The sequence below is a fragment of the Camponotus vicinus genome, unplaced genomic scaffold (genome assembly GCF_025532165.1).
Source record: "Camponotus vicinus isolate PSW18456_S1 unplaced genomic scaffold, iyCamVici1.0 SCAF_9, whole genome shotgun sequence".
NCBI classification, from domain to species: Eukaryota; Metazoa; Arthropoda; class Insecta; order Hymenoptera; family Formicidae; genus Camponotus; species Camponotus vicinus.
Window position 1 is genome coordinate 5,246,228 of NW_028141981.1, and position 12,997 is coordinate 5,259,224.

General features: G+C 35.6%; 1 protein-coding gene across 3 annotated transcripts in view; it reads right to left on the reverse strand.

The window, feature by feature from the left end:
* Nucleotides 1-12,997, reverse strand: part of LOC145976686 (uncharacterized) — a 156,078-nt gene that overhangs the window by 99,774 nt on the left and 43,307 nt on the right. The window lies entirely within an intron of this gene.

Sequence of the window (12,997 nt, forward strand, 5' to 3'; positions counted from 1 at the left end):
CTGAGTCTAGGTTTCTGTTAATATTGTTGTTTGTATTGCTACAATTGGAAATCCTTTCGCTATTTCCAAAATCACCCCATAAATCAACATGAAACCCGATTATATTTTCTCATCGTGCTAATACTCTCTCTTTCTTTCTTACTTTTTCATTTTTTAAGAAATAGATAGGTTTCTTTTCGAAATCCTTCATTCCTTAATTTAAAAGATCTTTTTTCTCTCCGCGCTTTATACTGCCACCATTTCTGCATTTGCTTCTTCACATTTACGGATTTTCCTTCTCAAGGGAGTCTGCTCAATCCTAGGAAATCGAAATTTCATTAATCTCAGTCGTTTTCTTTTCCTTTTCCTCGCAGCTGCTTCGATCCGATAAGTAGTACATATATACACGCGTACATATATTCATAGGTTCTTCATATATCCGTGTATGTATTCACCTGTATGAACATCAACGCAAATAGCCACACCCGTGGTTGAAAAACCAATGAATAAGTAGCTTCCGTTCGATAGAATTGCGATAAACCATCGGCATTGTTTAAATATATTGAAAAGTCGTTTCCATTATTTCACGTGAATATACATCATATGCTTGGTTTATTTTATATTATACCGTTTTAGAAAAAAATTTATAATTGAAAAATGTACATGTACTCAACAAAAATTTTTTGTATAATAAATTATACATATAAAGAATTTTTTGTAATAAAACTATACATTTTGTATTTATACATAATAGAATAATATAAATTCACCGTAAAATAAAATATTTTCTCTATAATTTTATATAGATCTAATTAAACTTTGTTTCTCAAATATTGTTTTTTTCAAAGAAAGCTCCTTTTTCAAAAGAGCAATTTAATTAGCACAAATTCCACTAATATTTCTTACGTTTTGAAATTTTCTCGTTTTATTTAATGAAAAGTTAAAATAATTATTTCCTAAATGTTAGTATAATTATTTCCTAAATGAAAGAAAAACTATTTGAATTGTGCTACGATATTAACAAGCGCGATCAATTTTGAAAGTTAAGTTATTAATAATGAGATTGCAAGAGAGGGTGCTCTCAAGATAAGTGCTACTTTTCTCTCAACGTGGATTATCAACGATGTTCCTATAAGTCGAAAGTGCACGACGAATCCCGAGCTGTCGAAGCTTTATGACACTTCTTCTTACAAGCCATCGAAATCGCACGAATCCCCGGTCGACCATCGCGTTAAAATTCTTTTTACCTTTGTCGATATAGCCTTGCTCGACACTACAGTAACTAGCAATTTTCTTCAAGTTTCTACTTCTCAAAGAACTTCTTGAATAACCACTAGGACGTCGATAAAAAAGTGGCATGATGTGACCTACATACAGAAACTGCTGACGCGCACGATACAAAAGACGAAGCCGTTCGAGAGGAAGAGAAAAAAAGACGAGCAATAACAATAACTTCCGTATTCTGAAGCGCTGAACGTTACGACATACATATATACGTATCATATCAGACATATGCACTATATCACGATCGATTTAGCTGAACTGGAATTATTTAAAATATGATCCATCATATATCCATATATCTTTGTATACGAAGACGTAGCGCAACGATTTGAAACAAAGTACATTGTAGAAATGCATTTTCTTATGCAATGCATATTTGAAAAATAAACTACCTGAACATGGATTATAGATATCGAGGCGTCGGAAATTTCAAGCGGAAAATACGAAGATATTCAGGACATAATATTAAGATGACGCGTATTCGAACGGGATTTCTGTTTTATTCGTGCGAATTATATGTTCGCGTATCTGTCTTAGACGGGTCTGATCCATCTTACACGGTCGTGGATCGAAATTTCATTAATCTCCGGAACGTGCCCTCTTCGCCTCTTCGCCTGGTTTCTACAGCTGAGGTTTATCTACTACTATGTATATGTAGAAGGTGCTATCTGGAGGTCATCTTTTCTCTCGTCGACGTGATTGCTCTCGTGCACCACTTTGTTGCGCCTCTTCCGTCCCTCCTAACCTGTTCCACCCCCTTTTCGCCCGGTGTCTTCAACTCCCGTTGTCGTCGCTAACGGCGAAGACAAACACTCACGTGAATTTCTTATGCAGCCGCCGCGCATACAAATGACGTGTTTAGAGAGCCGACGCCGTGCTGCTGTCTGCTAGACCTGAAGACAGGGCTTGTAAGAAACTAAGGAGGTCTCCTGGGGGTGCGGCGCGGAAAGAGAATGAAAAAAGGCGGTAGTTGAAGAAAACTCTCGAAAGGAAACGAGACGATGGCGCCTCCTCACCGATTTTGAGGAAACGCGAGGGAACGGTGGATGAACGTAATCGGGGGATGTCCAGTCGAGTTCGCACGTGCTCTCGCCACCACGCCTCCCTGCTGTAGTCGACGCGATTTCTATCAGGGCGAAAAGCGCGCCTTCATTTTTGCTACTCTTGCCGTTCTTGCCGACTGTTGTAGCTTCAAATGCGACAGAGGAGGCGATTGGCGATGTCGAGTAGTAGCGAGCAATTTTATATTGAGCGTAAATGTATTCAAGTTAAATGCAAATTTTTTTCATAAATATATTATATAAAGCTATGCAATTTAATAAAAGAATAAATTTTAAATTTAAAAAAATTTTTTAAATTTAAAAAAATTTGATATTTTGTGAGACAAAGTAAAAATTATAGAAATTATGGGATAAATATTTTTAAAAATAATAAAAAGAAATGTAACAGTATATTTTCAAGTATAAGATTATTATCAGCATATTTAATGATACAGCGAAAAGTCTGAATTTTTCACAAATAGTTTTTTCACAAACGATATTTGAAATTTGTTTTGTAAAAACAATGGCTTTTGAAAAGAATTCTGTCTGTAAAGAACAATCTTGAATTTCTGTATTTCTTACGAAAGCTGAAATCAACAGTGTAACTAAAAAAAGTTCTCTTGAAAATTCATTATGTTGTGCCTATTTCTATTCAAAACAGCGCACCTTAACAATGATAAAAGAAAACAACCACCACCACAGGAACGTATGCGAAACGGTTTCTAAGTAAGCGACCAATTTTATATAGAAGTAAATATTCCTTCTCCAACTTAGACTATGACATAAAGAAAGTGGTACTCTGTTTACATCATGTTGCATCGGTGAACTTGCGACAAAGTTCCCTCTAACTTGATAACAACCTCTCGTTCGTTCTACTTGCACGAACGAAGTTTGACGGAAGAAGGTCTATTCGTGTGCATCAAGTTTGTCGGCTCGCGCCGCTCGTTTGGCACAAATTGTTGCTAAAACGAAGTTCTCTTTGCATTTTTCCGCTTTCGTTGATCACATCCGCTTGAATTTCAGATGCAACGTTATTTAGCGATACCTGATTAAAATTTTATATTTGGTTACCTCCATTGAAAGGCAATGAAAACAATGATTTATTTTAAAATCAATTGATCTGACTTCTCATTTTTAATTATTTTTATTAAAAAATCAGCCGATTTATAAAATACTTAAAAAACATGCGAAAATACGTCGATTATCATAGATGCATTAAGAAAATCAAGAGAAAATCAGATATAGTGAATATAAAACGTTCTGAGTTTAGTAATTTCATAAATACGTACAGAAAGATATATCTTTTTACATCAAAATATTTTTATAAAATAGCTTAGTTGGAACCACATGGTCTACTTGTATAATATGGAATTCGAAACACGTGTATGTATGTTATCAATTTTGCAGTAAAAAATGCATGGAAAAAAGTCGAAACTCCGCCTTAAGATCTCCTTATTCACGGTGCACATTTCGCTAAAAGGCAAAAATTTGCTACTAAGAAATGTTGTGTGTACATATGTACTCGCCATGTTCTCTATCTTTCGTTGAAACTTTGCGGTGCTCCATTCATTTTCCCAGAAAACCCTTGTTTGGAGGCGATCAACAAAGATGCATGCGCAATGCGCGCCGAAAATTTCTTATCATGTATTTCTTTCTCGACCAACAAATTTATTTGTTAAGATAACCAGCATGCATACATATATAAATGACTCAAAATCATAAATTTCAGAAAATTAAGAAATTCGACGACATTAAAAATAACATATTTAATATGAATTATATAAGCTATTTTTTATATCAATGTTTTATGACATGAAGATAAATATGTATATGATTTTTATATGTCAAATTAATATATTAATATCTTTTTTTTCAATTTTAATATAAAATTTTTAATCAATTGTGATGAAGTAAAATTTGATTCGGTATTTATATAGACATAAATATATATAAATTTATTACTTTTTATTACTTTTTTTAAATATTTTCATAATTTCATACACATGGACATTTTTACACATCTTTTATAAAGGCAAATAATGAAAAATAATATTGATGTAATCTTTCAAATTATTCACATAAATTAAAACATTATTTATTTATGCTTATTTATGTTTTAATTAAATTGATTTTAATTAAATTGATTTTATAATTATTATTCTCAAATTGTAATTATACTAATTCATGTTTAAATAAATATGTGGCATGCATGTGGTTATGACTTTTTATTTGTATTATATTTTATAAAAAAGTTTTTTTGCAGGGAAAGAGAGAGAGAGAGGGAGGGAGGGAGGGGGGAGAGAGAGAGAGAGAGAGAGAGCCATAGTTAGACGATTTATTACTCATGAGTTTCAATATTATCGCGTTGTTCATTTTATATCAATCCCATTAAACCTACAAACTCGCTTGCGATGCCGGAGGCTTTTCACAAATTTTAAAAGCCAACGAGAGTGCAATAACCTGTAGTTGCTGCATAACATATAGCCGAAAAACAGATTACTACGCAAAATGTTCGTGGCATACGTACGGAAGCGATACAACATATTGTTCAGCTTTAAACTAACCTTTGTCCGGTCAAGATTTTAAAACATGGTGGATATTAAAAACTCGGCATTACTTCACAAACTCATTATCGCTGTCGCTAGCATTGGAATCCGCCATTGAAATCCGTCGACGAAATGCTGGGCTATGCGATACGATGCGATTTATCAATTAACTGCTCTATCGAGCGAATCGGTCGACTGGCTTTTTCGCCGCAGCTTATACGGCATCAATTATCGATTTAAAAAAAAAAAAAAAAAAAATACCGAACCGCTTTTTCGACGACTCGTGCATGTGCAGTTAAAACGGCCGACTGCACTGCGAAAAACCGTCTCGGAACTTCGATCCTGGTTGTGCATCGCTTGGCACGCCATGCACCTTTTGCCATGGATTACTTCCGCAAGTTCTACGAATCGTTAATTTCTTTTTGAAGTTCCACTCTAATGGTGCCAGATTGTTTTTTGTGACTGCAAATACCAACAGACTACTATTTTGTTCCAGCTGTATGCAAAAACAGGTTGTTTTTTAGCATTAAATCTTCTTTCAATTATTGACAGTTTGCAAAAATATACGTTCGTTACCTTATCATAAAGAGATTATTGGATTTGTTCTATTCGTTTTATTTGCATAATATGATAACGAAATTTTCGATACTATAGATAAGCAGCAAAGTAGAGTCTTCTCATGAAAATCCTAGAATTAATTAATTTTCCCATTTTAAGTTTTATTATGTTACTGCATAAGAAGGTGTGATGGATGTCAAAGTGAAGAGGATCGAAAAGCGGCCGAAAATTGCGAGTATCCAGTGTCACGGAGAGATAGAGGGAAGGGAAACAGGGCACACAATTTTGTGACGGTTTAAAAAAAAGAGGGGGGGGGGGAACGGTTAACGCACATATATCGGAAACGTGAAAGAGAAGGGAAAAAGGTGCGTTTTATACGTCGCGATAATCTAATAACGAGGAAAAACGCCATCAGATTAAACATGACGTGACATGAGACCGTTGGTAAAATATACCGTGCTTGGTTGCATCTACATACGTATATGCGCCACGAACATAGCACATACCACGATAATAGAGAAGCGTCGCGTGTAAGGTACGCGAGAGACACAAATATTTGTTGCGAGCGTAGAGCGGTCCATCTAAATATGATCAGCACTGATGCATGAGCATTCCGATGTACTACATGATGTTTCCTCGGGTTCAGAAATACCCCGTGCGTCGTCGTGGCAAACCTTGCGCGCTCCACGTCACGTTGGTATTATCGGTGAGTATCGCGCGTTAAAGGGTTTAACGCTTTGTTAATCTCCGTCCCCTTGTTTTTTACTACGTCGCGTGATCAAAACCGCTCGCATGTGCGTTTCACATCGCGCCGTGCTTTTCAAGATTTATGCGATCTTTCAAACGGGCGTTACGATATCCGTTGGCGGCTTTGCGCAAACAGCACTCACTCGTGCGCGAATTCATTCGCGTTATATTCTGGATATTAGTTAAGTCCATAACAAACATTTATTACACTCACGGGAATGCAGTTCGCGGCTATATTACGGTGATGTTTGTAATTTAACGAAGATTGTACATGATTGTATATATACTTGGTAATCCGTCGTAATATTATGCGACAATGGAATAAGTCGGCGTTTTCGCATCGTCTACGAGCTCAATGACGCATGATCCAGCGTAACATCCACCGCTGTTTCAACCACCTCTTATCTGCGTTATGCAGGATAACATTTGCTCAGAAAGCACTCTTGCGAAACGCTCGCGATCGCAGAATTTCGCGATCAAACCGACAACATAATTTATAATTAACTTTCTAAGTAACGCGCAATTTATATAATTATCATTATAACTATATATATATATATTACCAATTGTCATTAATTATCATTATAAAATTGTGTTACATTAATAGTAATTATTCTTTAACAATTTTATATGTTCAACAAATATTGATTTTAGATGTTTGCTGAAATGGAAGATACAGTCTCTTTAATATTTTTATATGGCAAATATTGATTTTGCAAATATAATTGGAAAATATTGCAGAGTCGCCCTCAACCCATTCACAATTACTCCAATTGATTCTAATTGAAATGCTTTTCGAATGAATGCACACAACTGTACGAGTACGCCGGTGCTCGTTATAACGCACTTCGACTGTGCACGCACATTCAACAACAGGGTATTGGTAATTGTGAAATACCGTTGTTATCACATTTCTCTCAGCTAGAAATAACGCGAAAAGCAAAATAACTCTTGACTTATATCGCGTAAATATCGAGCCTCGCGCAACTACTCGTACGTACCTCAAGAAATTGCGGTTACGCGGGCAACAGAATGGCTTTTCGAATCTGACTGACAATCTTGAAAGCGTGATGGTTCCTGAAGTTCTCGTGAAACAGTAGCCGTAGCTATCAGCGAAACCGAAATTTAAGCTCGCCTGTTATCGAACGGATGTAATGGAGTGGTGAAATTGTTCTCGCATCCCTTACTCGACACGTTTCACTTCGATTCGCTGTTAATAACTCAAACTCGCAAGTGTCTCGATTACCTGGTTTGATTTAACGAGAAAGTTTTATTACGTTAAAAGAGAGAAAGATTTATCGCACTTTCCCGTAACGCTCGGCAACAACGCGACGCGAGGCAGGCAGGGCGTTGCACACACATGACACAGCGTCGATAAGTAATAAAAAAAGATTACCTCGTTTTATGCCCTATAAAGAATTATCGATTTTTCTTGAAAATGCTTGGCTCACGTGGAATTCTCTTTCTCGCGTGCGCGAGCATATGGAAGCAAAGTTGAAGTTGAAATTCTCTTCACTTCTAGTTTCAGGACACGGGCCTTTCGGACACGACATAATTGTAAAGCACACTCGTACGAGTTGTCGGACAAGCGTCATCGTGTTCCCGAATCAGTCTGTAATTTTCGGGTTGGCGTCCTCAAACGAGGACGAAGCTCGCAATCACTGACAACCCTCATCGTCGTTGGTGGGATTCGTCGTCGTTAGTGCGTAAGTGAAGGTGAGGTTTCGCTCCGGTTACTCTTGGACGGAAAAACGGTAAAATTCAATCGACAAACATTATAATGATATTATATAATGACGACAATCTATTATTATACGTATAACGCCAATCGATAAATTATTACGTTACGAGGCGCGTCTTGAGACGCGCGATACTAGCTCGAGGAAATATTTGTCGCTCCCCGATAATCGAGAATAATCGAGTCCGCTCGTAATTATTGCCGCGACATCGATTTATTGCTCACCCACATTCGGCATGTCCGCCCTCGCATTTTTTTTCACACGGACTGGAATAACGACCGCGCGGCTATTTTTCGAAACTCTTTCACCGCGTCGCTGAACGCGCGCTTTGCAAAAACAAAAAAAAGGAAAAAAAAGGAAAAAACTGGGAAAAAAGACAACACGTCCGTCGAAAAGGGGAACTTCATCAGCGGTCGCGCGGAGCAAGTGCGGTGCGATTGAGAGGTTTTTACGCGTTCGCGCTCACGCTCGCGCATGGTCGACGAATACGGCTCCTGGAACAAGCATTTCTCTACGAACCCGCAGGCACAGAGACTCGACTAGAAATTGGTAGAATCCATTCGGCGAACAAATTGCGGATTTGACGCTTTGAGTATAAGCGTTGATACTGACTCAGCATCCGAATTATCAACTTTTGAAAACGGAACTGCGGAATATAAAGAGAACAAAATGATAGCGCACTTTGGAATTTTATTATAAAACTTTGACAAACGGAAAATGAAAAAGAAGTGTTACCAAAAAGAAGTATGAAAAGATCTTAATATATAATACAAATTATGATTAGAAAAAATTATTTAATTACGATTAATCATGATAAACTCTGTTGCAAAAAGAAGTAAGCAAATTAATATCCTAATTAATAAAATAATAATTTAATTAATAATCTTGTGCGAAATTTAGAAAATTATTATTAATATTTTACAGCATTTTGTAAATTCATAAAAACGCGTACTATGATGAGAGGACAAATATTGTGCTTGATTATAATACCGTTGGCAATGCCGTCGGCTATTTCCGAAATATTATATTTTTTCTTCCAGTTAAAACACATATGGTTTTAAACTTTTTACTGTAACTAAAACATGCAGAGTTTTGTGAATTAGCTTATAAACTCATTTATTTTTTACCTTTATTAATAAAAACATTTATTTGATTAAATGTAACAAAAAACGACAAAAAATAAATTATGATTTATGACAATAATGTGTAAAGAAAGAGAGAAAAAGATAGAAAGAAAATGTGATTAGACAGAAAGAAATATATTACGCGAGTATATATATATATATATATATATATATATATATATATATATATATATATATATATATATTCAAATATGAATATTCCAATTTTCCACGCCAAAAAGCTGTTTTCAATAACCTGCTGTATGTGGCACAAATGTTTAAATATAATATAAATACATTTAGTTTTCTCCATACACACATATACAATATATATTGTATCTTTTTTATTTAAAATTTAATAATTTTTCATACAACGTCATTTTTCATACAAATAATTTTTAATATCTTTTTAATATTTTTTTGTTATAATTTTTTATTATATCTCTTACGCAATCGTTTATTAATAAAAATATTATTATTCAAATTATACAAAATTCTTTTTTTTCAAAACCAGAAAAGTGCTTGTAATGCGTAGTCGTATGTCCTTCTCGCAGTTCTAATATATATAATATTGCGTTCCTCCTCTATTCTCTCCGTCTATTCTTTTCACAGAGTTTTTCCCTGCAGAAAGTAGATCGAAAAGAAAAAGAGAGCTCTGCGATTAAAAGGTATCGCATATGGAAGCGCTCGGTCGCAAGATCTCTGATGTCCGCGGTTACCTTTGAGCCATAACGACGTAATTTCTATTCATGATCCGTCTAATGAAAATATAATCGTGTCGGCTGTATATTTGCATCAGCGCGAGTGCCGCTTTATACTCGTACTAGTTTCGCTGCTTCCCCATTTCGCTACACGGAAAAGTATATACTGAGTTAAGCGGTAGATATACTGCTCGACGTTATGGACTATGCGCTTACTTTATGTAGAACGAAGAACATATGTATGTGGTGCGAAAAACGCGGCCAGATATATGTTATATCGCGCATTTATTAATGAATTAATGGTTCGTATTTTTTTTCGTATGCTACATAAACTGAAGGACTGCGTAATATTTTTATGGTCATGCTGCAGATTCAAAGTTGCGAATTATAAAAACAGCATTAAATTTATACAGAATTTTAAATGTCTATTTAAGAGTTAAAAGTCTCTTTATCTTTTGATAGATAATGCATATCCAAATGAAAAACAAGTTAAACTTAATAAAACTTTATTAATATTATTATTATGATTATTAAAATCTTTATCATTTAGAAATGCACTGTACATGAAGAAATTAGATATTATTCTCTTATCAGGAACGAAGATATAATTTTCGTATTTGTTAGGATATTATTAGGGCGACGTGTTTTATTTTACTGAATTATCCCTCATAAAAGCAAGTGCAATTTTTCTCTCTGCCGTGAATATATCGTCAGAATATATAAAGAAAAATAGTTTTACAACTGTAACAACTGCGAACGAAAAAAAATGATTGCAGACTTAACAGATTAACGATACGACGCTAGTAACGAGTTTTAAATTGCAATCGCGCGACGCGACAGTCTCGCGTTTAGATCACGATTGCGCTTCAAAGTATTTGTCATAGGTTTGTTCATCGTGTGGAGATTGACGAAACGTGCAATTACTGTTCGATAACACTTATCCTGACAGGTCTGAAGAGCGCGACAGATAGAAAAAAGAGAGAAACAAAGAAAAAAGTGGGTCGCGCGCATAATCGCGATATATTCGCAGATATATTGTAATATATTCCATCGATGTAGAAAACTAGGGAAAATTCGTGCAAAAAACAGCGTGTTCGATCTCTCACGTTTTCATCCGCGATGGCGATTCTTGAGCGAAAACTTAGCACGCGCCATTTTGTCAACCCGTTGTCGCGCGAATCGAATCCGAGATAATGGAGCGTCGATGTAAACGGATCAAAGGGAAGTAATCCGGGATCGACCGATCGTTCGCGGAGCCGCTCAACTTAAATTCGAGGCTTCTTCCATCGTTTCGTCGGACGAAACTTTTGCGAGAGCGATCGTTTTCCTCTCCGTCAACTGATTTTGTCGAGTACTCTTTGGCGAAGAGTCTGACATCGTTCTTCGTAGCACGAAAGCAAGATCGCACTTAATCTTTTAAGACCAGCCGTACAAACGATTCGTTCGTGATTTCGTCGATGCGGAACAAAGTGGTCACGTTAATGGAGCATCCGCGTAAACCGATTGACTTTCGATATAATCGAGATTATACGAGATCATCCGGCTTTGAATATTCGCCAGTTCCGACGACGACGCGTAACATCAACAGAAACCTTTTTTCCGTCGGCTTTGATCGCCCTCTAATTGCGCGTGCAAATTACGAGCGACAGTATACAGAACCTGATTAAAGTTGCCCGTGGTGGATATTATTTTTGCCGCTAAATAGGGGTGAGCGACATTCGTTGTCTCATTTGTTGGCGTACATTTGTATGTAAATACTAAATTACAAGGTAAATCGTTTCAATATTCCCGAGACACGACAATTCTCGGCTAAACACCCGTAAATAATTGTTTCGTTCCATGTACAAAAGTACACGCATCATGCTATTCGGATCTACTTTCGGAAATGCATATTTTTTTTTGTTGAAAACAATTATCTCCGGCTTTCCACGGAGATAATTGTTACAACGTTGTCACAGTGAAAAACGAAAGAAATTACAGAAAAATTATCACAATGCTGTTATTATTATATATACGGAGTTTTTTTAAAATATTTATTATATCTGTTACTATTCTTCTTTTTTTTTTGTTCTCAGACTGGTACTCAATGTTTTAAACTTCCGCTAGCTGAATCTATTAAGATATAATATGAGCTATTTCGTAAATAAAACTGCATGAGTGTCTAAATCCAGTTATCAAAATAATTAGTACATATAAATGTATTACGTGTTGTAGATATGCACGATATTGTCCGCTATTTGGCTGAATAATTCTTCGTGCTTTCGTCGTTTATATATGGTAGATATACACGATATGTCGATAGTGCGACACTCATGAAATGCTCATGTTAATCCAGCGGGCGATAATGGAGCACCGATGTGTAAACGGATCAGCCGATGATAATCCGCCGTCGATCCGATTCGTACATAGAAGAACTTCGACTAGTACGATCGTTGGAATGTGGACCAGGTCTGCTATGAAACACGGTTCGATAACGCGGGTATCATGATCTACGCCAGGTCCAGTGCTATCGCCGCGAGACAACTCGTTTATCATAGCTTTCTCTCTGCACAACTACAGCCTCCAGTTAGCAAGCGGAAAATATAAAGGAACTGCACCCAACCCTCCAACTATCATATCATCTGAGTGGAATTCCGAGTAGCTTGCACAGTCCTTTTGATTCATCGATGAGACGTATATCATACATATCTATGCAAGTATCGATCATGCTAACAAAAGACACTCGCAATTTCATTATAGTTATTATTTATTGCGGACTGAAATAAGTGATCCAATAAATGATAAATATTTTAATTTTTCAATCGGCAATCCAAATTTTGAAATGAATCGCTGCATCGACGTTATTATATAAGAATCATCATTATACCGAAGATTAATATATTTCTATAATCTCAATATTAATTCTTCTCCAATTATATACAATAATTTTTTAGTATCGTATATCATATGGCATATTGTGTGAAAATTTTTCGGGAATTAACATAAAGATACGACTTCAGTAAGTTCACGAATTAATTTGATTTTTGATTAAGAAGAAAACTATAAATATCTTTCTATAATAATAAATATAATAAATATATATATTTGAGAATTATATATAAATTTGGGAACTATATTTTTATATAAACGAAATTGACTTGCTTTGGTCGTAAACACATCGGTTTTACATACAATTTTTTAAAATATACTTTCGGTTTTCGTTAAGATCTTGAGAGAGAATCTTTGCTAAAGGTGATAATAGAAGCGTAGGTCGGAATCGTCACAAAGGGCAATCCGATA